Source organism: Bufo bufo, chromosome 1 (assembly GCF_905171765.1).
Source record: "Bufo bufo chromosome 1, aBufBuf1.1, whole genome shotgun sequence".
In the NCBI taxonomy this organism is placed as follows: Eukaryota; Metazoa; Chordata; class Amphibia; order Anura; family Bufonidae; genus Bufo; species Bufo bufo.
Window position 1 is genome coordinate 265,179,053 of NC_053389.1, and position 26,703 is coordinate 265,205,755.

Below are 26,703 nucleotides of genomic sequence, written 5' to 3' on the forward strand. Positions count from 1 at the left end.
CTCTTTCTTCTTGGATACTACAAATTACAACCTGTTCTCACATTCCCTAATAGCTCAGAGTGTTATTAAGTTAATTCCCAAGCGAAAGGTCACTAGTTTGAATCCAAGAGCAGCCATGAAGATGATTTCCCAAGAAAAGAGAAACAGCAACATCCAGCTCATCGATAGCAGTATCTCAGCCAAGAAAATTGCCAAACTGAATCATGTGAGTGCCATTACAGTTGGAAGAATACAAAATGAAGTCCGTCCATCCATTCCAAAGCTGAGGGGTGGATGTCCAGACAAAATATCGAAGTCAGCTTATCACAGGGTCTATCAGTTCTGGAGTGACAAACACGGCAGTGGAGGTGGCTCATATGCTTTGTAATAGTGAGATCATAGACATCCATGCAAGCACCGTGCGACACGCATTACACAAGTCTGGAATGGTTGCCCAGAAAAGCTGAAGCAATCCCAACTTGAATATCGTCAGAAGAAGTGTTGGCTCAAGTTTGCAAAAAATTACAAACAGTGGAGAGTAGAAGATTGGAAATGGGTGATTTGAAGCAATGAGACAAAAGTCAGTAGACTGGGCTCTGATGGGTGTAAATGGGAAAGAGGGAAACAAGGGAAAAGGGGTCTAACGGATTGAGAAGTTGAAGGAAATGTCATGTTCAGTGGAGGAAGCCTGATGATATGTGGTTGTTTCACAGCCAAAGGTGTTGGATACTTGACCAGGATTGATGGTGGTCTCAATGCTGAGCTATATGTGAGTATCCTACAAGACAAATTACTTCGTACATTTGAGTACTATGGGTATGAAAAGGACAACGTAGTGTTCCAGCAGGACAATGACTCGAAGCATACGTTGAAATTGGTGAAGAAATGGTTCAATGAGCTCAACCCAATCGAACACTTGTGAGTAGAGTTGAAGAAAAAGCTGTATTCGTACCCAAATGAGTTTACCAGTATGCACCAACATTGGGAACGTGTAGAAGAGACCCAGGAACAGATTTCGGTCAAGACATGCTTGAATCTGATCGAGAGCATGCCCAGAAGGATTCAGGCAGTGTTGAAAGTCAAAGATGATGTACTAACAAAATAATAAAAATTAAAATTTAGAATTTTAGGTGCAAAACAGTAACAATGCAGTTAAATGACAAGAATCTGCATAACTAATCATATGCTAAATAGTTGCAAGTTCAATTTATGTATGAGATAGCCAAGATGATTGTCTATAAAATGATGGTAGTCTCATGTTCGAAGCTGTAGTGGATGGTGAAATATGGAGCCTGAAAGTCAAAAGTTCAAAACATTGTTACACCTTTGCTCGTTAGTATAGTATATACAGAGGGCACAGAGTGTGTGGCTCCACCATTTGGAGCACTGTGTATGTGACACTTTATTTTTAGGGATCACAGTATGTGATATTCAGGGGCACAGTGTACGCTGTGGCACTAATAGGAGTTTTTCTTAGCATACAGGGTGCAAATGTGTTGGCAAAGTGAGAAGATAATCTGGGATGCAAAATCTGCAGAAACAAGTCATGGCTGGGAAAAGTTATGATGGTGGTCTGAACTGGATGGAGAAGAACTCTGGAGGAGACGTCACCTGTAAGTCACTATATGGAAATAATAATTCTGCCACTGACTGCATATAATTAGTGCTGTAGTCACCTGTATGATCCACATCTGATGATGGGTGGTAGCATTCTGTTTTGTGAAACAACTCCCAGCATTTACAACTGTTTAGCCCTATTAGAAGCCGTAGTTTCACACTGTATAAACTTATATGGGATGGGCTAAGCCAAGTATGCAAATAGTATCTGTACTGAACTTTTTAAGCTGATGATGTACGTATATATGTACTGCACTTAGTTCTGGTGCTTTATTGATATACTGAGGTTAATTCTGGTGCTGTATTTAAGGTATGAGCTTTTGGTGCTGCATTTGACTTATGAGCTTGGTTCTGGTGTTGTATTTATGTAATGAGCTTCTGCTGCATTTGACTTATGGGCTTGGTTATGGTGCTGTATTTATGTACGATGCTTAGTTCCAGTGTATTTATGTATGTTTTTCGCGCTGTATTTGTGTTAACGTGTACCTGAATTTTCAAAAAAAGTTTGCATAATGGTTTTGCTTCATTGTAGAATCATAACTGTGAAGGAACATTTATGCTTGGGCTTCCCTCATGGTTTTTTTCCCAGTCATATTATTCTCTATTTCAGCTGCACAGATAGATGCACTTCACTCAGAAGCAGGGGGTGTATCACTTCTATGGAATTCTGCCAGCACTGTACTACTGGGATATATTTTCCCTTACTTTCCACTATGTTTGCTTTCAGCTCACAGAACAGATAAGGCTAGTTTCACCCTAGCTGTATTTATTTTCTGATAGGCTGTTCCGGCAGAGGAAAATCCTGCCAGAAGACATTGTATTTGTCATAAACAGATAGTACCTGACCCCTCCATAGCCCATTGACTTGTTGGGGATCCAGACTGTTTCCGCCATTAGTGCCAGGATTTGGCCGGACAAAAAATGCTGCATTCAGTGGTATTTGTCCAGCAAATCCCGCCACTAATGCCGGATCCCTGCTGAGATGCATTACAGTCAATGGGGCCTGGAGGTGTTCGGGCCTTTTCCAGCTATGTCAAGTAGGATGTCGTCCAACAGGCTATTCTGGCAGAGGAATTTATCACTAGTGTGAAACTAGCCTAAGGAGGGATGATTCACACTTATAGAAAGGCAGGAGGCTCCTGTGATGTTCAGAAGTAGTTCAGAAGCAGTTCTTTGATCAGGATCAGGATCTCAGCTAGCTGTGACACACCTTCAATTCGTCTCAGCCGTCTTCTAATTCTTTGTTACCAGGGACGGATCTTGCCTGACAACTGGCAGTGGGACTGGAAGTGAGACCCTTAGTGGCCATGACTTTACAGCGTTTTTTAAGGTGGATGCAGGCATATTTTTTTTAAATGAAGTGACTTAGAAATTTGCTAGTTTCACCATTCTGTATTAAATGAAATTGTGTGAAAGTAGAGCGACTCTTTAAACTTGGATCTTATGCTATACTTTGATCTGATACTATCCATTTACATCTTCAATGGAGGCTCCATTCAGTGCCTCCATCATAGATTCTGTCAAAAAGACCGGACAAAAAAGTCCTGCGTGCAGGACTTTTTTGTCTGGTAAAAAAGCAGCTTCCCAAATGGAAACTGAATGGACCTGATTGTAGTCAATGGAGTCTGTTCAGCGTTGTTAGCTTTGGTTTTGTGCTGAATCGGGCACTTCCGTTATTTTCATTGTTCTGTTTCTGTAACGGAGCAGTATAATGGAATATGATAGCGCTCTAGTGAATACAGCCTAACAGAAACCTGTATTTAGGGGATGTAAAAATAGCGCTTTGTGCACTGTACATCTTTCCCCTTCTCTCTGCATAGTAAACGGGCTGTCCATGTGTATGATGCACATATAGATCTAATGCGTTTGTGAGTAGGTATGTATGTAGAAGTCATTATATCTATAGTACAAACTTGTCAGCTATCCTGGAACATCTAGGAGGTTCCCAGAAAACTTGGTAAATTCTCCACACGGGGCATAGAGGACATGTCATGAAAGCAGTGTCCAAGTCTTACTGATTGTCCTCCAGTATGTGGTGGAGGAGGTCCTCACATTAGTCGGGGTCCCCTAATGAATGGAGTGCTCCATATTTCTGGAACCCTTAATCTTGCCCTAGCCATGTAACTAATGAATGACTTGTACCTCGAAGCTAAAGCCGAGTTCGGTTCCAAGTTTTAAACTGGTTTTCCACTTTAAAAATCAACAACCAAAGTTATTAAATGAAGTCATGAGCGACTTTGTGAATAACTGACTTTGAGAGGGATCTCTGTACAGTATTATTCCGAAGTTTTGAACTAAGCGACTTCGGATCCAGCATCTGAAGATCTCTTCACTCATCACTATTTATGACCTTTTAGTAATTTAGAGATATGGTTTATTAGATGACCAGCACAAAGTGAAGTTGAAAAGTACAATTCACACAGCTAGTAAAAACAGTTAACCCTTTGTGACAGAACAGCTCAATATTTTTAATAAAGACCAATTGAAAACATTATTTTTAGCCCAAAATGAGTAAAATGCAATCTTAAAAAAAAGTGTCCCAACCAGACTGACAAAAGGTGGGACAAGTAGGCAGGGCCAACACTATAGGCGGGGTCAGCCATACCATTTGCAGTTCAGGCCAGCCTGAGGCCTTAGAAGTCTGAATCCCTATATCATCTGTATACTGCATCATAGCCTTCAAGGCTAGTGATCTATGAGGGTGAATGGCAGGGCAGGAAGCCATAGGCTCCTGTACCCGCCACAGTATTCAACTGTATCACCGTCCTGATGATAGGGGTAGAGCTGAATTGAGGAGGGCACCTGTGGTACCCAGCTGGGTACATAAGTATCTGATGCTTCAATTGTTAATTAATGAAATTCCCCAGTAGGGTCTATGGCCCTCTGTGAAAGTACATGTCCCCTAAGATGCCAGCTTGAAATAAATCTAGCAAAGCAATTGGAGCATTGAATGGGGAGATCTCTGGATCCATGAGAAGTACAGGACTGGTTCTAGCTTTGTTAGAAATGAATTGTCATATACTATATGATGTCTGATTTTCAATTTGTACATTAATCATAGGATAATTAAAAAAATTCTCTCTCTTATGGTCTAAAGCCCTCTACAGATCTATGCATTTCCAAGGTAACAGACAACAAACAAACTCTGTGTCTAAGGCCTTATGCACACAAACTTATTTTCTTTCCGTGTCCGTTCCGAGTTTTTTTTTGCGGACCGTATGTGGAACCATTTATTTCAATGGGTCCGCAAAAAAAACGGAAGTTACTCCGTGTGCATTCCGTATGTCCGGATTTCCTTTCTGCAAAAAAATAGAACATGTCCTATTATTGTCTGCATTATAGACAAGGACAGTACTGTTCTATTAGGGGCCAGTTGTTCCGTTCCGCAAAATACGGAATGCACAGGGACGTCATCCATATTTTTTGCGAAACGCAAAATACATGCAGTCATGTGCATGAGCCCTAATTCTGCAGTCATACTTTTATTTATTAATTGTCATCTTTATATAGATTACCAAGAAGTAGGAGATAGCTGGTAGAGAGTACGACTGGAGGATCAGACTACAAATGTTTTGTTGTCTGTTACCATGTAAACACATACGTTTGCATAGATGCCGTATAAACATTTTTAATCAAATAAGAAAAATTGGATGTGAAGGTATACCTAGCCTCTAAGAGAACAAGTAGACGCCATTTGAATAGAGTTTTTGATATTTTATTGTTAGCCTCTTTTACGTTGACCGTGTGCTCAAGTTGCTGCATGAAGGCTCAAGTGGCGATCGACTTAAAATGATCCAAAAAGATCTCCAAAAAATATGAAATGTCTCTTCTTCTGTTCTTCTGAAAAACATAAAATTGTACACATCATTCCTTGTCTTTTAAAGGAAATATACATATACTGTCTATAGCTATCCAATAATCCAGGATATTTCATTATCTGTCACTTTTCCAGGATATAACATTGATAATCTACTTGGGGGATGAGGGGTAATCGTTAGCGGGCCAACCCATACGCAACATGATAGTCCCTTTACTCCAGTAGCTGTCATAACTCCATGTTCATCCATGTGGATGTGTCTGGTACTGCAGCTAACGCTAGCTGATCTCTATTTACGGTACTTGAATGAGGCACAGCAGATACAGCCGCATAGATGGCGTTTGGTTCCGCGTCTTCAGCACTCACAGCAAACCGTTCTGCTCATTAGTGGGGATCCCCATTCATTCCTATCTCTAGTTCACTGCAATGTCTGCTTGAGAACAGGACAAGACTTAAATTGGATGGTGTCCTGTGTGGTACCGTGCTAGGGTGTACTAACATGCCATACATGGCCTAAATAACAGTACTGCCATCAATATACACTGCCAAAATAATACACAGTACAATATCTGAATAACGGTTCCACACAGTACCGCCATGCAATGACCAAATAACTATTCAATACATAAAGCAATCTAGTAATAGTGCTATATAGCGTCATTACTCCCACACAATGTGGGCACTGCATTGCTGTATGTGGGCACACCCAGCAGCTGTGAAGGTCACTGGAGTATAATAGATGATATAACTCCAAATCCGTACAAGACAAGTTACATAGCATACGGTTTAATATTAAGCACTGTGTTGCTCAATGTGGATATCATACAGAACTATATGGGAAATGTATGGCTCTTCATGGGAATAGCATAGCACTATATAACTTTGTCTGCATAACATGACACAATATGGGCATGCGAGCACTATTTGGCTATTTGGGCACAGTATGGCGGTATGTAGGATCTGCATTGTTCTATGTGTGCGTATCCATCAGCTTTGGATGTGACTGGACTACAAGGGTGCATTTACATGGGGAGAATTATTTGATAATTGTACATAATTGTGGCACTCGTTTAAAGTGTCTTTCACGTGGCATGATGTAAACAGAATTGGGGACGAATGATCGTTGCTAAGATCATTCATTCAACATTAAGTTTGCATATTGTTGGCAGGACATCCCCTGCTTACATGGGGGGATGTGCCTCTGAAAAAGGTCTGTTTTTCCTAGGTGATTGGCAGCATGTTTACACAGGGCAATGACTGGGCATTGGCAGGTGTAAAATGGTTCTAAGAGGTGATGTAAGGGTTCATGTACAGTACAGGGGCCAATACACTGAGCCAGGGGTGGACTGGCCATAGACCCTACAACGGATTTTCTCAGTGGGCCGATGCCCATAGGGCCACCAGAGCCCTCCTCACTGCCGCTGGCTGGGTACATGCTACTAGGGGAACTATAGGGGTCATTATTACAGGAAGTCCAGGCATCATGCTGAAGGTAAGGCCCACATCTCACCTCCTAAGCCCCCTGCTCCATATCCATATTAGAGACAATTGAAGGAGAATGATAGAACGTGGCAGCTATTGATGGCCACCACAGAGAGTCAAGCTTCTGGGGAAATATTTTGTGCCCCACAGTGGTACTTGGTTCTGTGGAATGGTATTCTTTGCTGCACTGTGGTATTACTGACCCTGCCTACTTATATTGGCCCCATCTACTTGTGTTGCCCCACCTTCTGTCAATTTGGACCTACCTACAACACTGGGGCCACTTTTAGTTTTTTTTTTCCAGGACCACTTTAAGTTCCCAGTCCGCCCCTGCACTGAGCAGTGAAAAGGGAAGAATATTCATAGGAACCCTCATTCCCGATCATTGCCCATTTACATGAAGCAATCATCACTGTTGTATGGGGATGAATGATCGCTACTACGATCGTTCATCCCCTTAGAGTTTCATTGTTTCTTGGAAGCACATCTCTGCTTGCATAGGCCAATGTGCTGGCATAAGTGATAAGATCGGCCAGTTGTCGGCTAATCGTGGACACATTTTCCAGCGCATTTACACAGGCCGATTACCAGGAACGTACAGACGTTTGATTCCAATGCCACATTCCTGTGTCAATAGGCCCACGTCAAGATCAGTAAAAAAAAGTAACACAAAAAATGTACACAGTTACTCAGCAGCATTAAGTACAGAGAACAAAACAGTGCATTGATAACAGAGCGAAGGATTATCACCTTGCTGAAAGACTGTCTCGCCCTGTCTGCATAGACCTTTCACCTCTTCCGGAGTATACTGCATATTTCTAGAAGATGTTTCTTACTTTTATAATATTTATGGGTGTAACTCAACTTTCTAAATAATACAATGGTTGGCAGAGAGTCAACTGTTTCATCTTCAGGCCAAATACAAGCACCAAATTGTGACAAGTTAGAAGAAGAGATTTTGACGCCCCTATTTTGACATGTCACAAAATGGCTGCTTCCTCTGGCCCATTAGATACCATGGCAGCTGATGAGTTGCTCTCATGATATTTCACTTGCTCACTATAGTCATAGCCTGGATAGAACAGTTTTTTCACACTGGAATTAGGGTACGTTTTATGTCATTAGCCATTATCAGGTAATAGGATCTGGTAGTATCAGATGCACGAGGAGGCCATGATATCTGTCATGGCTCCTGTCATGAAAAGCATGACACTAATGTGAGCAGAGCCTAATCCTAAGGAAATGACCTGTCATCACCACATATAAATTTTATTATTTTATAATTTGACAGTACTAAGGCTACTTTTACATTTGCGTTGTTAATTCCGGTATTGAGATCCGGCAGAAAGATCCATTTTGATTTTGCACATCAGGATGCATCCATTCTGTTAGGATGCGGTTGTGTGAAATCAAAACGGAAAAAAAAAAAACGTATCCGTCAGTAAATACAGTACAGACCAAAAGTTTGGACACAGCTTCTCATTCAAAGAGTTTTCTTTATTTTCATGACTATGAAAATTGTAGATTCACACTGAAGGCATCAAAACTATGAATTAACACATGTGGAATTATATACATAACAAACAAGTGTGAAGCAACTGAAAATATGTCATATTCTAGGTTCTTCAAAGTAGCCACCTTTTGCTTTGATTACTGCTTTGCACACTCTTGGCATTCTCTTGATGAGCTTCAAGAGGTAGTCCCCTGAAATGGTTTTCACTTCACAGGTGTGCCCTGTCAGGTTTAATAAGTGGGATTTCTTGCCTTATAAATGGGGTTGGGACCATCAGTTGCGTTGAGGAGAAGTCAGGTGGATACACAGCTGATAGTCCTACTGAATAGACTGTTAGAATTTGTATTATGGCAAGAAAAAAGCAGCTAAGTAAAGAAAAACGAGTGGCCATCATTACTTTAAGAAATGAAGGTCAGTCAGTCAGCGGAAAAATTGGGAAAACTTTGAAAGTAAGGGCTATTTGACCATGAAGGAGAGTGATGGGGTGCTGCGCCAGATGACCTGGCCTCCACAGTCACCAGACCTGAACCCAATCGAGATGGTTTGGGGTGAGCTGGACCGCAGAGTGAAGGCAAAAGGGCCAACAAGTGCTAAGCATCTCTGGGAACTCCTTCAAGACTGTTGGAAGACCATTTCAGGGGACTACCTCTTGAAGCTCATCAAGAGAATGCCAAGAGTGTGCAAAGCAGTAATCAAAGCAAAAGGTGGCTACTTTGAAGAACCTAGAATATGACATATTTTTGATGCCTTCATAGTCATGAAAATAAAGAAAACTCTTTGAATGAGAAGGTGTGTCCAAACTTTTGGTCTGTACTGTACATTGAAAGTCAATGGGTGACGGATCCAGTTTTTTAAGCTCCTACAAAACGGATCCATCACCATTGACTTAACATTGTTTTTCCATTTTGATTTCACACAACAGCATCCTAACACAACGGATGCATCCTGATGGGCAAAATCAAAAGGGATCCGTTTAATTCCGGTATTGGGATCCTCTGCCGGATCTCAATAGCGGAATTAACAACGCAAGTGTGAAAGTAGCCTCAGTGCTGTCGTACTGTCGCTTGCAGCAGTTTTGCATTCGGTCACAAAACAGAATGCTGACGAAACGGTAGGCATCCTGAACGGATCTCTTAACATTCAGAATGCATGAGGACTAAATGGAAACGTTTTTTTTTTTCAGGTATTGAGATCCCTTTGCCGGATCTCAATACCGGAAAACAACAACGCAAGTGTGAAAGTAGCCTGAATCTGTCAATAAAGTACCATATTTTTTCAGATTTGTCCACCAAATTTACTCGTATTGATTTTTATTATTCTTTTTTAAAATCCATAAAAAAATGTTTTAATAATAAATAAAAAAATGTCAATGGGAAAAGCACCTGATCTGTGGTAGATCCTTAAAGGGATTCTCTTGGTATAATAATATTTTTTTTCGCAATTGCCCCCAGATTGTCTCTGGTCCTCCATGCCGCCTCCCTGCGCGGTGTTTACATCCAGTGGTGCATGGGCAAGTTCACAATGACTGGCTTCAGCTGTGACATGGCCACAAGCAGCATGTCACTGTTAAAGCCAGTCATTGGCTGGAGTGGTGCATGTGACCATGTCTATGCTGCAGCGGAACACCGCGCAGAGACACATGGACATGTGGTAGCCGGCGTGGAGGGCCGGAGCAGCAGGAAGCAGGTAAGTAGGAATCTTCCATTTATAAAGGCAGGCTGGAAGAACGTGCAAAAAAATTATTATTCCCGGAGAACCCCTTTAAATAGGCATTTTGACATTTATTGTATAGGAATACAGTATATGAATGTCTGATAGGTGAGGGCACCTATTTCTAGATTGTGGGTCCCTCAACCCCTATCCCACCTGCTGAGGTACTGTAGTCACTGTACACCACATCAAGGGGGAGAATGAATGTAGAGGTTGCATTGCACTCTGCATTTACTTGTATGGGAGCCACGGAGCACTGGCTTGGCTATTTCTGTCAGCCCCATAGAAGTCAATGGAGTAGCGGCCGCGCTTGCGTGGTACACTTCCCATTCCTTTCAATGGGACTGCCAAAAATAAACGAGGGTGCTGCTCGGCTATTTTCAGCACTCCCATAGGAATGAATGGAGGCCGGCACGGTGCGCCCTCCTTCTGGGACCCGCACCTATCAGACATTGGGGGCATATCCTAGCGTTATGTCCCCAATGTATGAGGTGGGACAACCCCTTTAAGGGGTTACTTGTGGCAGGCATAGTAAAGGAAACAGCTAGGGGAAAGGAACCAAAGAGGGTCAACCTGGAGCAAAGACACTAAGGCTCCATTCACACGTCCGCAAAATGGGTCTGCATCCTTTCCGCAATTTTGCGGAATAGGTGCGGACCCATTCATTCTCTATAGGGACGGAAGGGATGCGGACAGCACACAGTGTGCTGTCTGCAGCCGCAATTGCGGAGCGCGGCCCCGATTTTGGGTCCGCAGCTCCGCAAAAAGATAGAGCATGTCCTATTCTTGTCCGCAGCTTGCGGACAAGAATAGGCATTTCAATGGGGGTGCCGGGCTGGTGTGTTGCGGACCCACAATTTGCGGGTCCGCAACACACCACGGATGTGTGAATGCAGCCTAAGGGAGAACTTTGGGCAGAGGCACTAATGGAGACAATAAGCAGATGCTGTTGGGACCTTCAGTGATCAGCTGTGATCATTGGGGGGTATACAACAGTAAGTGTTCAATTCTGTTGCAGCACCTGCTCAGTATTACACAGTTTATATTGCAATCTGTTTGTGGACAACAAGTGGTTGGTTTCGTAACATAGATATAGGCCATGTATAATGCTGAGTCATTTTTGCTCTGCTTTATCATGAGTTACACTATATCCTGTATATATCGCATTCAGAGTACCATTCAGAATTCTTCTGCATGCTGCTCAGTATCAGCAGGGTGCTGACAAAGTATATCACATAGTTATATTTCATTATGCAACTAATAGGCTTTATCTTACAGTGGACTATGCTGTAATACATTGTGGAGATATACTGTAGATCATCTAGATCCCTTCGATGTATGGAGTCTCTGTGCAAACACTACACTATATCTCGCAATATTCAATCCTACCCTTTTCCTCTGGTGGACTGATGGAAGATCCAAGAAGCTGACATCACAGAAAACGTTATTACGTTTATTTGTTAAAATTGGGGGCCGCGAGGAAGATACTGATGCAAAAGATGATGCTATCACCTTGTTATCTAAGAGTGAACTCACACATTTTGTTCTTACCAGGGTTGGATTAGCTCACCAGAGTACCAGAAGATCCTCCATGGGCCCAGGCTCTGATACCATAGTGGGCCTCCAAGACACAGGAGAAAAAAAAATATTGGGCTGCCTTTTCAGCCAATCACCTGCCACTAGGGTCTATTTCTTTGATTGAAAACCTATTAAACTTGATGATATCGATATTGATGATTTGGGGGTTGGGCCTCAAGAATAATTTCCTTTGGTGAGCCCAAGGAATCCCATTCTGACACTGGTTCTTACGATGGATTTTCTATGATATTTGGAGGAACTGAAGCAAAGCTGCCATCTCCCTGAATCAGATGAATCCAGTTAGTAAGTATTTTTTTCTCTGCCCTGGTTCTGGGCTAATCTTGCAATTAAGTCCTGGAAATAAGTGCTGAATTATTAGAATCTCTGGATTACTGGATGCCAAATTAAAGGAATGAAATACTTCTTTCAAAAACCTACTTGTGCCCAGTATTATTATTATTTTTTTCTTGGGTTACTTTTGGTTGTAAGCTAATCAGGGCGTATTTCGATGTGACCTTAACTGTCAATGTCAGTTAGGTGGCCCTGTGGTAACCTGATAAGCCTTAGCCTTCTGCTGTGGTGTCCTTCAAGCCATTAATGAAGAAAACACACTGGCATGGCAGCATAACCGTATATAGCAGACCAATTCAAGCCCATGTCATGCAGATAACACAAGGAGGGTGCTAACGGAGATTATACAGCATACAGCCATTGTCCTATTTTGTCAAGTAGTTTTAAATTCTGTTCAGCTGTTCCTCTCATATCTGATTCTAAGAAAGCTGGGTGACGCCCAGTATGTCTTCCAATACCGGTTTCATCCAGTGCTCATAGTTTCCTAAATAGCAAATCTGCCTGGTCATGCTGCGATAAAGAAGCACTGGTTGTATCTATGTACACTGCTCAAAAAAATAAAGGGAACACTTAAACAACACAATGTAACTCCAAGTCAATCACACTTCTGTGACATCAAACTGTCCACTTAGGAAGCAACACTGAGTGACAATCAATTTCACATGCTGTTGTGCAAATGGGATAGACAACAGGTGGAAATTATAGGCAATTAGCAAGACACCCCCAATAAAGGAGTGGTTCTGCAGGTGGTGACCACAGACCACTTCTCAGTTCCTATGCTTCCTGGCTGATGTTTTGGTCACTTTTGAATGCTGGCGGTGCTTTCACTCTAGTGATAGCATGAGACGGAGTCTACAACCCACACAAGTGGCTCAGGTAGTGCAGCTTATCCAGGATGGCACATCAATGCGAGCTGTGGCAAGAAGGTTTGCTGTGTCTGTCAGCGTAGTGTCCAGAGCATGGAGGCGCTACCAGGAGACAGGCCAGTACATCAGGAGACGTGGAGGAGGCTGTAGGAGGGCAACAACCCAGCAGCAGGACCGCTACTTCCGCCTTTGTGCAAGGAGGAACAGGAGGAGCACTGCCAGAGCCCTGCAAAATGACCTCCAGCAGGCCACAAATGTGTATGTGTCTTCTCAAACGGTCAGAAACCGACTCCATGAGGGTGATACACCGTGCAGGACGTTTGGCATTTGCCAGAGAACACCAAGATTGGCAAATTCGCCACTGGCGCCCTGTGCTCTTCACAGATGAAAACAGGTTCACACTGAGCACATGTGACAGACGTGACAGAGTCTTGAGACGCCGTGGAGAACGTTCTGCTGCCTGCAACATCCTCCAGCATGACCGGTTTGGCATTGGGTCAGTAATGCTGTGGGGTGGCATTTCTTTGGAGGGCCGCACAGCCTTCAATGTGCTCGCCAGAGGTAGCCTGACTGCCATTAGGTACCGAGATGAGATCCTCAGACCCCTTGTGAAAGCATATGCTGGTGCGGTTGGCCCTGGGTTCCTCCTCATGCAAGACAATGCTAGACCTCATGTGGCTGGAGTGTGTCAGTAGTTCCTGCAAGACGAAGGCATTGATGCTATGGACTGGCCCGCCCGTTCCCTAGACCTGAATCCAATTGAGCACATCTGGGACATCATGTCTCGCTCTATCCACCAACGTCACGTTGCACCACAGACTGTCCAGGAGTTGGCAGATGCTTTAGTCCAGGTCTGGGAGGAGATCCCTCAGGAGACCGTCCGCCACCTCATCAGGAGCATGCACAGGCGTTGTAGGGAGGTCATACAGGCACGTGGAGGCCACACACACTACTGAGCCTCATTTTGACTTGTTTTAACCACTTGCCGCAACTGTAACGCCGAAAGGCGTCATCGCGGCGGCTCCCCCAGGCTACGCTAACGCCCATTGGCGTCATCTCGCGTGAGCCGAAATTTCCTGTGAACGCGCGCACACAGGCGCGCGCGCTCACAGGAACGGAAGGTAAGAGAGTGGATCTCCAGCCTGCCAGCGAAGATCGTTCGCTGGCAGGCTGGAGATGTGTTTTTTTAACCCCTAACAGGTAAATTAGACGCTGTTTTGATAACAGCGTCTAATATACCTGCTACCTGGTCCTCTGGTGGTCCCCTTTGTTTGGATCGACCACCAGAGGACACAGGTAGCTCAGTAATATGTTGCACCAAGCACCACTACACTACACTCCCCCCCTGTCACTTATTAACCCCTTATTCACCCTTGATCACCCCTGATCACCCCATATAGACTCCCTGATCACCCCCCTGTCATTGATTACCCCCCTGTCATTGATCACCCCCCTGTAAAGCTCCATTCAGATGTCCACATGATTTTTACGGATCCACTGATAGATGGATCGGATCCGCAAAACGCATACGGACGTCTGAATGGAGCCTTACAGGGGCATGATCAATGACTGTGGTGATCACCCCATATAGACTCCCTGATCACCCCCCTGTCATTGATCACCCCCCGTAAAGCTCCATTCAGATGTCCGCATGATTTTTACGGATCCACTGATAGATGGATCGGATCCGCAAAACTCATACGGACGTCTGAATGGAGCCTTACAGGGGTGTGATCAATGACTGTGGTGATCACCCCATATAGACTCCCTGATCACCCCCCTGTCATTGATTACCCCCCTGTCATTGATCACCCCCCTGTAAAGCTCCATTCAGACGTCCGCATGATTTTTACGGATCCACTGATAGATGGATCGGATCCGCAAAACGCATACGGACGTCTGAATAGAGCCTTACAGGGCCGTGATCAATGACTGTGGTGATCACCCCATATAGACTCCCTGATCACCCCCCTGTCATTGATTACCCCCCTGTCATTGATCACCCCCCTGTAAAGCTCCATTCAGACGTCCGCATGATTTTCACGGATCCACTGATAGATGGATCGGATCCGCAAAACGCATACGGACGTCTGAATGGAGCCTTACAGGGGCGTGATCAATGACTGTGGTGATCACCCCATATAGACTCCCTGATCCCCCCCCTGTCATTGATTACCCCCCTGTCATTGATCACGCCCCTGTAAGGCTCCATTCAGACGTCCGTATGCGTTTTGCGGATCCACTGATAGATGGATCGGATCCGCAAAACACATACAGGCGTCTCCCTGGAGCCTTCCAGGGGGGGTGATCACCCCATATAGACTCCCTGATCACCCCCCTGTCATTGATCACCCCCCCTGTCATTGATCACCCCCCCTGTCAGGCTGCATTCAGATGTCCGTATGATTTTTACGGATCCACGGATACATGGATCGGATCCGCAAAACACATACGGACATCTGAATGGAGCCTTATAGGGGGGGGTGATCAATGACAGGGGGGTGATCACCCCATATAGACTCCCTGATCACCCCCCTGTCATTGATCCCCCCCCTGTCATTGATCACCCCCCTGTCATTGATCACCCCTCTGTCCTTACATTTTCACCCCTCTGTCCATTGAGACATTTTTTGGGCCCAAGTTAGCGGAAATTATTATTAAAGTCTCATATTCCACTAACTTGTGTCAAAAAATTAAATCTCACATGAACTCACCATACCCCTCACGGAATCCAAATGCGTAAAAATTTTTAGACATTTATATTCCAGACTTCTTCTCACGCTTTAGGGCCCCTAGAATGCCAGGGCAGTATAAATACCCCACATGTGACCCCATTTCGGAAAGAAGACACCCCCAGGTATTCCGTGAGGGGCATATTGAGTCCATGAAAGATTGAAATTTTTGTCCCAAGTTAGCGGAATATGAGACTTTGTAAGAAAAAAATAATAATTTCCGCTAACTTGTGCCAAAAAAAAAAATTTCTATGAACTCGCCATGCCCCTCATTGAATACCTTGGGGTGTCTTCTTTCCAAAATGGGGTCACATGTGGGGTATTTATACTGCCCTGGCATTTTAGGGGCCCTAAAGCGTGAGAAGAAGTCTGGGATCCAAATGTCTAAAAATGCCCTCATAAAAGGAATGTGGGCCCCTTTGCGCATCTAGGCTGCAAAAAAGTGTCACACATCTGGTATCGCCGTACTCAGGAGAAGTTGGGCAATGTGTTTTGGGGTGTCATTTTACATATACCCATGCTGGGTGAGAGAAATATCTTGGTCAAATGCCAACTTTGTATAAAAAAAAATGGGAAAAGTTGTCTTTTGCCGAGATATTTCTCTCACCCAGCATGAGTATATGTAAAAATACACCCCAAAACACATTGCCCAACTTCTCCTGAATACGGCGATACCACATGTGTGACACTTTTTTGCAGCCTAGGTGGGCAAAGGGGCCCACATTCCAAAGAGCACCTTTAGGATTTCACAGGTCATTTACCTACTTACCACACATTAGGGCCCCTGGAAAATGCCAGGGCAGTATAACTACCCCACAAGTGACCCCATTTTGGAAAGAAGACACCCCAAGGTATTCCGTGAGGGGCATGGCGAGTTCCTAGAATTTTATATTTTTTGTCACAAGTTAGCGGAAAATGATGATTTTTATTTTTTTTTTTTCCTTACAAAGTCTCATATTCCACTAACTTGTGACAAAAAATAAAAACTTCCATGAACTCACTATGCCCATCACGAAATACCTGGGGGTGTCTTCTTTCCAAAATGGGGTCACTTGTGGGGTAGTTATACTGCCCTGGCATTCTAGGGGCCCAAATGTGTGGTAAGAAGTTTGAAATCAAAATGTGTAAAAAATGACCTGTGAAATCCGAAAGGTGCTCTTTGGAATATGGGCCCCTTTGCCCACCTAGGCTGCAAAAAAGTGTCACACATGTGGTATCTCCGTACTCAGGAGAAGTTGGGAAATGTGTTTTGGGGTGTCATTTTACATATACCCATGCTGGGTGAGAGAAATATCTTGGCAAAAGACAACTTTTCCCATTTTTTTATACAAAGTTGGCATTTGACCAAGATATTTCTCTCACCCAGCATGGGTATATGTAAAATGACACCCCAAAACACATTCCCCAACTTCTCCTGAGTACGGCGATACCACATGTGTGGCACTTTTTTGCAGCCTAGGTGGGCAAAGGGGCCCACATTCCAAAGAGCACCTTTCGGATTTCACCGGTCATTTTTTACACATTTTGATTTCAAACTACTTACCACACATTTGGGTTTCTACAATGCCAGGGCAGTATAACTACCCCACAAGTGACCCCATTTTGGAAAGAAGACACCCCAAGGTATTCGCTGATGGGCATAGTGAGTTCATAGAAGTTTTTATTTTTTGTCACAAGTTAGTGGAATATGAGACTTTGTAAGAAAAAAATAAAATAAAAAAAAACATCATTTTCCACTAACTTGTGACAAAAAATATGAACTCACTATGCCAATCAGCGAATACCTTAGGGTGTCTACTTTCCAAAATGGGGTCATTTGTGGGGTGTTTGTACTGTCTGGGCATTGTAGAACCTCAGGAAACATGACAGGTGCTCAGAAAGTCAGACCTGCTTCAAAAAGCGGAAATTCACATTTTTGTACCATAGTTTGTAAACGCTATAACTTTTACCCAAACCATTTTTTTTTTACCCAAACATTTTTTTTTATCAATGACATGTAGAACAATAAATTTAGAGAAAAATTTATATATGGATGTCGTTTTTTTTGCAAAATTTTGCAACTGAAAGTGAAAAATGTCATTTTTTTGCAAAAAAAATCGTTAAACTTCGATTAATAACAAAAAAAGTAAAAATGTCAGCAGCAATGAAATACCACCAAATGAAAGCTCTATTAGTGAGAAGAAAAGGAGGTAAAATTCATTTGGGTGGCAGCAGCAGGACCGCTACTTCCGCCTTTGTGCAAGGAGGAACAGGAGGAGCACTGCCAGAGCCCTGCAAAATGACCTCCAGCAGGCCACAAATGTGTATGTGTCTTCTCAAACGGTCAGAAACCGACTCCATGAGGGTGATACACCGTGCAGGACGTTTGGCATTTGCCAGAGAACACCAAGATTGGCAAATTCGCCACTGGCGCCCTGTGCTCTTCACAGATGAAAACAGGTTCACACTGAGCACATGTGACAGACGTGACAGAGTCTTGAGACGCCGTGGAGAACGTTCTGCTGCCTGCAACATCCTCCAGCATGACCGGTTTGGCATTGGGTCAGTAATGCTGTGGGGTGGCATTTCTTTGGAGGGCCGCACAGCCTTCAATGTGCTCGCCAGAGGTAGCCTGACTGCCATTAGGTACCGAGATGAGATCCTCAGACCCCTTGTGAAAGCATATGCTGGTGCGGTTGGCCCTGGGTTCCTCCTCATGCAAGACAATGCTAGACCTCATGTGGCTGGAGTGTGTCAGTAGTTCCTGCAAGACGAAGGCATTGATGCTATGGACTGGCCCGCCCGTTCCCTAGACCTGAATCCAATTGAGCACATCTGGGACATCATGTCTCGCTCTATCCACCAACGTCACGTTGCACCACAGACTGTCCAGGAGTTGGCAGATGCTTTAGTCCAGGTCTGGGAGGAGATCCCTCAGGAGACCGTCCGCCACCTCATCAGGAGCATGCACAGGCGTTGTAGGGAGGTCATACAGGCACGTGGAGGCCACACACACTACTGAGCCTCATTTTGACTTGTTTTAACCACTTGCCGCAACTGTAACGCCGAAAGGCGTCATCGCGGCGGCTCCCCCAGGCTACGCTAACGCCCATTGGCGTCATCTCGCGTGAGCCGAAATTTCCTGTGAACGCGCGCACACAGGCGCGCGCGCTCACAGGAACGGAAGGTAAGAGAGTGGATCTCCAGCCTGCCAGCGAACGATCGCCGCTGGCAGGCTGGAGATGTGTTTTTTTAACCCCTAACAGGTATATTAGACGCTGTTTTGATAACAGCGTCTAATATACCTGCTACCTGGTCCTCTGGTGGTCCCCTTTGTTTGGATCGACCACCAGAGGACACAGGTAGCTCAGTAATATGTTGCACCAAGCACCACTACACTACACTCCCCCCCTGTCACTTATTAACCCCTTATTCACCCTTGATCACCCCTGATCACCCCATATAGACTCCCTGATCACCCCCCTGTCATTGATTACCCCCCTGTCATTGATCACCCCCCTGTAAAGCTCCATTCAGATGTCCACATGATTTTTACGGATCCACTGATAGATGGATCGGATCCGCAAAACGCATACGGACGTCTGAATGGAGCCTTACAGGGGCATGATCAATGACTGTGGTGATCACCCCATATAGACTCCCTGATCACCCCCCTGTCATTGATCACCCCCCGTAAAGCTCCATTCAGATGTCCGCATGATTTTTACGGATCCACTGATAGATGGATCGGATCCGCAAAACTCATGCGGACGTCTGAATGGAGCCTTACAGGGGTGTGATCAATGACTGTGGTGATCACCCCATATAGACTCCCTGATCACCCCCCTGTCATTGATTACCCCCCTGTCATTGATCACCCCCCTGTAAAGCTCCATTCAGACGTCCGCATGATTTTTACGGATCCACTGATAGATGGATCGGATCCGCAAAACGCATACGGACGTCTGAATAGAGCCTTACAGGTCCGTGATCAATGACTGTGGTGATCACCCCATATAGACTCCCTGATCACCCCCCTGTCATTGATTACCCCCCTGTCATTGATCACCCCCCTGTAAAGCTCCATTCAGACGTCCGCATGATTTTTACGGATCCACTGATAGATGGATCGGATCCGCAAAACGCATACGGACGTCTGAATGGAGCCTTACAGGGGCGTGATCAATGACTGTGGTGATCACCCCATATAGACTCCCTGATCCCCCCCCTGTCATTGATTACCCCCCTGTCATTGATCACGCCCCTGTAAGGCTCCATTCAGACGTCCGTATGCGTTTTGCGGATCCACTGATAGATGGATCGGATCCGCAAAACACATACAGGCGTCTCCCTGGAGCCTTCCAGGGGGGGTGATCACCCCATATAGACTCCCTGATCACCCCCCTGTCATTGATCACCCCCCCTGTCATTGATCACCCCCCCTGTCAGGCTGCATTCAGATGTCCGTATGATTTTTACGGATCCACGGATACATGGATCGGATCCGCAAAACACATACGGACATCTGAATGGAGCCTTATAGGGGGGGGTGATCAATGACAGGGGGGTGATCACCCCATATAGACTCCCTGATCACCCCCCTGTCATTGATCACCCCCCTGTCATTGATCACCCCCCTGTCATTGATCACCCCTCTGTCCTTACATTTTCACCCCTCTGTCCATTGAGACATTTTTTGGGCCCAAGTTAGCGGAAATTATTATTAAAGTCTCCCTTTCCACTAACTTGTGTCAAAAAATTAAATCTCACATGAACTCACCATACCCCTCACGGAATCCAAATGCGTAAAAATTTTTAGACATTTATATTCCAGACTTCTTCTCACGCTTTAGGGCCCCTAGAATGCCAGGGCAGTATAAATACCCCACATGTGACCCCATTTCGGAAAGAAGACACCCCCAGGTATTCCGTGAGGGGCATATTGAGTCCATGAAAGATTGAAATTTTTGTCCCAAGTTAGCGGAATATGAGACTTTGTAAGAAAAAAAAAAAAAATTCCGCTAACTTGGGCCAAAAAAAAAAATTTCTATGAACTCGCCATGCCCCTCATTGAATACCTTGGGGTGTCTTCTTTCCAAAATGGGGTCACATGTGGGGTATTTATACTGCCCTGGCATTTTAGGGGCCCTAAAGCGTGAGAAGAAGTCTGGGATCCAAATGTCTAAAAATGCCCTCATAAAAGGAATGTGGGCCCCTTTGCGCATCTAGGCTGCAAAAAAGTGTCACACATCTGGTATCGCCGTACTCAGGAGAAGTTGGGCAATGTGTTTTGGGGTGTCATTTTACATATACCCATGCTGGGTGAGAGAAATATCTTGGTCAAATGCCAACTTTGTATAAAAAAAAATGGGAAAAGTTGTCTTTTGCCGAGATATTTCTCTCACCCAGCATGAGTATATGTAAAAATACACCCCAAAACACATTGCCCAACTTCTCCTGAATACGGCGATACCACATGTGTGACACTTTTTTGCAGCCTAGGTGGGCAAAGGGGCCCACATTCCAAAGAGCACCTTTAGGATTTCACAGGTCATTTACCTACTTACCACACATTAGGGCCCCTGGAAAATGCCAGGGCAGTATAACTACCCCACAAGTGACCCCATTTTGGAAAGAAGACACCCCAAGGTATTCCGTGAGGGGCATGGCGAGTTCCTAGAATTTTTTATTTTTTGTCACAAGTTAGCGGAAAATGATGATTTTTATTTTTTTTTTTTCCTTACAAAGTCTCATATTCCACTAACTTGTGACAAAAAATAAAAACTTCCATGAACTCACTATGCCCATCACGAAATACCTGGGGGTGTCTTCTTTCCAAAATGGGGTCACTTGTGGGGTAGTTATACTGCCCTGGCATTCTAGGGGCCCAAATGTGTGGTAAGAAGTTTGAAATCAAAATGTGTAAAAAATGACCTGTGAAATCCGAAAGGTGCTCTTTGGAATATGGGCCCCTTTGCCCACCTAGGCTGCAAAAAAGTGTCACACATGTGGTATCTCCGTACTCAGGAGAAGTTGGGAAATGTGTTTTGGGGTGTCATTTTACATATACCCATGCTGGGTGAGAGAAATATCTTGGCAAAAGACAACTTTTCCCATTTTTTTATACAAAGTTGGCATTTGACCAAGATATTTCTCTCACCCAGCATGGGTATATGTAAAATGACACCCCAAAACACATTCCCCAACTTCTCCTGAGTACGGCGATACCACATGTGTGGCACTTTTTTGCAGCCTAGGTGGGCAAAGGGGCCCACATTCCAAAGAGCACCTTTCGGATTTCACCGGTCATTTTTTACACATTTTGATTTCAAACTACTTACCACACATTTGGGTTTCTAGAATGCCAGGGCAGTATAACTACCCCACAAGTGACCCCATTTTGGAAAGAAGACACCCCAAGGTATTCGCTGATGGGCATAGTGAGTTCATAGAAGTTTTTATTTTTTGTCACAAGTTAGTGGAATATGAGACTTTGTAAGAAAAAAATAAAATAAAAAAAAACATCATTTTCCACTAACTTGTGACAAAAAATATGAACTCACTATGCCAATCAGCGAATACCTTAGGGTGTCTACTTTCCAAAATGGGGTCATTTGTGGGGTGTTTGTACTGTCTGGGCATTGTAGAACCTCAGGAAACATGACAGGTGCTCAGAAAGTCAGACCTGCTTCAAAAAGCGGAAATTCACATTTTTGTACCATAGTTTGTAAACGCTATAACTTTTACCCAAACCATTTTTTTTTTACCCAAACATTTTTTTTTATCAATGACATGTAGAACAATAAATTTAGAGAAAAATTTATATATGGATGTCGTTTTTTTTTGCAAAATTTTGCAACTGAAAGTGAAAAATGTCATTTTTTTGCAAAAAAATCGTTAAACTTCGATTAATAACAAAAAAAGTAAAAATGTCAGCAGCAATGAAATACCACCAAATGAAAGCTCTATTAGTGAGAAGAAAAGGAGGTAAAATTCATTTGGGTGGCAGCAGCAGGACCGCTACTTCCGCCTTTGTGCAAGGAGGAACAGGAGGAGCACTGCCAGAGCCCTGCAAAATGACCTCCAGCAGGCCACAAATGTGTATGTGTCTTCTCAAACGGTCAGAAACCGACTCCATGAGGGTGATACACCGTGCAGGACGTTTGGCATTTGCCAGAGAACACCAAGATTGGCAAATTCGCCACTGGCGCCCTGTGCTCTTCACAGATGAAAACAGGTTCACACTGAGCACATGTGACAGACGTGACAGAGTCTTGAGACGCCGTGGAGAACGTTCTGCTGCCTGCAACATCCTCCAGCATGACCGGTTTGGCATTGGGTCAGTAATGCTGTGGGGTGGCATTTCTTTGGAGGGCCGCACAGCCTTCAATGTGCTCGCCAGAGGTAGCCTGACTGCCATTAGGTACCGAGATGAGATCCTCAGACCCCTTGTGAAAGCATATGCTGGTGCGGTTGGCCCTGGGTTCCTCCTCATGCAAGACAATGCTAGACCTCATGTGGCTGGAGTGTGTCAGTAGTTCCTGCAAGACGAAGGCATTGATGCTATGGACTGGCCCGCCCGTTCCCTAGACCTGAATCCAATTGAGCACATCTGGGACATCATGTCTCGCTCTATCCACCAACGTCACGTTGCACCACAGACTGTCCAGGAGTTGGCAGATGCTTTAGTCCAGGTCTGGGAGGAGATCCCTCAGGAGACCGTCCGCCACCTCATCAGGAGCATGCACAGGCGTTGTAGGGAGGTCATACAGGCACGTGGAGGCCACACACACTACTGAGCCTCATTTTGACTTGTTTTAACCACTTGCCGCAACTGTAACGCCGAAAGGCGTCATCGCGGCGGCTCCCCCAGGCTACGCTAACGCCCATTGGCGTCATCTCGCGTGAGCCGAAATTTCCTGTGAACGCGCGCACACAGGCGCGCGCGCTCACAGGAACGGAAGGTAAGAGAGTGGATCTCCAGCCTGCCAGCGAAGATCGTTCGCTGGCAGGCTGGAGATGTGTTTTTTTAACCCCTAACAGGTAAATTAGACGCTGTTTTGATAACATCGTCTAATATACCTGCTACCTGGTCCTCTGGTGGTCCCCTTTGTTTGGATCGACCACCAGAGGACACAGGTAGCTCAGTAATATGTTGCACCAAGCACCACTACACTACACTCCCCCCCTGTCACTTATTAACCCCTTATTCACCCTTGATCACCCCATATAGACTCCCTGATCACCCCCCTGTCATTGATTACCCCCCTGTCATTGATCACCCCCCTGTAAAGCTCCATTCAGATGTCCACATGATTTTTACGGATCCACTGATAGATGGATCGGATCCGCAAAACGCATACGGACGTCTGAATGGAGCCTTACAGGGGCATGATCAATGACTGTGGTGATCACCCCATATAGACTCCCTGATCACCCCCCTGTCATTGATCACCCCCCGTAAAGCTCCATTCAGATGTCCGCATGATTTTTACGGATCCACTGATAGATGGATCGGATCCGCAAAACTCATACGGACGTCTGAATGGAGCCTTACAGGGGTGTGATCAATGACTGTGGTGATCACCCCATATAGACTCCCTGATCACCCCCCTGTCATTGATTACCCCCCTGTCATTGATCACCCCCCTGTAAAGCTCCATTCAGACGTCCGCATGATTTTTACGGATCCACTGATAGATGGATCGGATCCGCAAAACGCATACGGACGTCTGAATAGAGCCTTACAGGGCCGTGATCAATGACTGTGGTGATCACCCCATATAGACTCCCTGATCACCCCCCTGTCATTGATCACCCCCCTGTCATTGATCACCCCCCTGTAAAGCTCCATTCAGACGTCCGCATGATTTTCACGGATCCACTGATAGATGGATCGGATCCGCAAAACGCATACGGACGTCTGAATGGAGCCTTACAGGGGCGTGATCAATGACTGTGGTGATCACCCCATATAGACTCCCTGATCCCCCCCCTGTCATTGATTACCCCCCTGTCATTGATCACGCCCCTGTAAGGCTCCATTCAGACGTCCGTATGCGTTTTGCGGATCCACTGATAGATGGATCGGATCCGCAAAACACATACAGGCGTCTCCCTGGAGCCTTCCAGGGGGGGTGATCACCCCATATAGACTCCCTGATCACCCCCCTGTCATTGATCACCCCCCCTGTCATTGATCACCCCCCCTGTCAGGCTGCATTCAGATGTCCGTATGATTTTTACGGATCCACGGATACATGGATCGGATCCGCAAAACACATACGGACATCTGAATGGAGCCTTATAGGGGGGGGTGATCAATGACAGGGGGGTGATCACCCCATATAGACTCCCTGATCACCCCCCTGTCATTGATCACCCCCCTGTCATTGATCACCCCCCTGTCATTGATCACCCCTCTGTCCTTACATTTTCACCCCTCTGTCCATTGAGACATTTTTTGGGCCCAAGTTAGCGGAAATTATTATTAAAGTCTCATATTCCACTAACTTGTGTCAAAAAATTAAATCTCACATGAACTCACCATACCCCTCACGGAATCCAAATGCGTAAAAATTTTTAGACATTTATATTCCAGACTTCTTCTCACGCTTTAGGGCCCCTAGAATGCCAGGGCAGTATAAATACCCCACATGTGACCCCATTTCGGAAAGAAGACACCCCCAGGTATTCCGTGAGGGGCATATTGAGTCCATGAAAGATTGAAATTTTTGTCCCAAGTTAGCGGAATATGAGACTTTGTGAGAAAAAAATAAATAAAATCAATTTCCGCTAACTTGTGCCAAAAAAAAAAATTTCTATGAACTCGCCATGCCCCTCATTGAATACCTTGGGGTGTCTTCTTTCCAAAATGGGGTCACATGTGGGGTATTTATACTGCCCTGGCATTTTAGGGGCCCTAAAGCGTGAGAAGAAGTCTGGGATCCAAATGTCTAAAAATGCCCTCATAAAAGGAATGTGGGCCCCTTTGCGCATCTAGGCTGCAAAAAAGTGTCACACATCTGGTATCGCCGTACTCAGGAGAAGTTGGGCAATGTGTTTTGGGGTGTCATTTTACATATACCCATGCTGGGTGAGAGAAATATCTTGGTCAAATGCCAACTTTGTATAAAAAAAAATGGGAAAAGTTGTCTTTTGCCGAGATATTTCTCTCACCCAGCATGAGTATATGTAAAAATACACCCCAAAACACATTGCCCAACTTCTCCTGAATACGGCGATACCACATGTGTGACACTTTTTTGCAGCCTAGGTGGGCAAAGGGGCCCACATTCCAAAGAGCACCTTTAGGATTTCACAGGTCATTTACCTACTTACCACACATTAGGGCCCCTGGAAAATGCCAGGGCAGTATAACTACCCCACAAGTGACCCCATTTTGGAAAGAAGACACCCCAAGGTATTCCGTGAGGGGCATGGCGAGTTCCTAGAATTTTATATTTTTTGTCACAAGTTAGCGGAAAATGATGATTTTTATTTTTTTTTTTTCCTTATAAAGTCTCATATTCCACTAACTTGTGACAAAAAATAAAAACTTCCATGAACTCACTATGCCCATCACGAAATACCTGGGGGTGTCTTCTTTCCAAAATGGGGTCACTTGTGGGGTAGTTATACTGCCCTGGCATTCTAGGGGCCCAAATGTGTGGTAAGAAGTTTGAAATCAAAATGTGTAAAAAATGACCTGTGAAATCCGAAAGGTGCTCTTTGGAATATGGGCCCCTTTGCCCACCTAGGCTGCAAAAAAGTGTCACACATGTGGTATCTCCGTACTCAGGAGAAGTTGGGAAATGTGTTTTGGGGTGTCATTTTACATATACCCATGCTGGGTGAGAGAAATATCTTGGCAAAAGACAACTTTTCCCATTTTTTTATACAAAGTTGGCATTTGACCAAGATATTTCTCTCACCCAGCATGGGTATATGTAAAATGACACCCCAAAACACATTCCCCAACTTCTCCTGAATACGGCGATACCACATGTGTGGCACTTTTTTGCAGCCTAGGTGGGCAAAGGGGCCCACATTCCAAAGAGCACCTTTCGGATTTCACCG

At 44.8% G+C, this 26,703-nt stretch overlaps 1 protein-coding gene across 1 annotated transcript in view; it reads right to left on the reverse strand.

Annotated features, from left to right (window-relative positions):
- Positions 1 to 5,315: 5,315 nt before the first annotated feature.
- Positions 5,316 to 26,703, reverse strand: part of LOC120986958 (troponin I, slow skeletal muscle-like) — a 113,447-nt gene continuing 92,059 nt past the window's right edge. The window contains exon 9 of the mRNA XM_040415639.1: positions 5,316 to 5,436. The gene's annotated coding sequence lies outside the window, so the exon portion shown is untranslated. The remainder of the gene's footprint in view (positions 5,437 to 26,703) is intronic.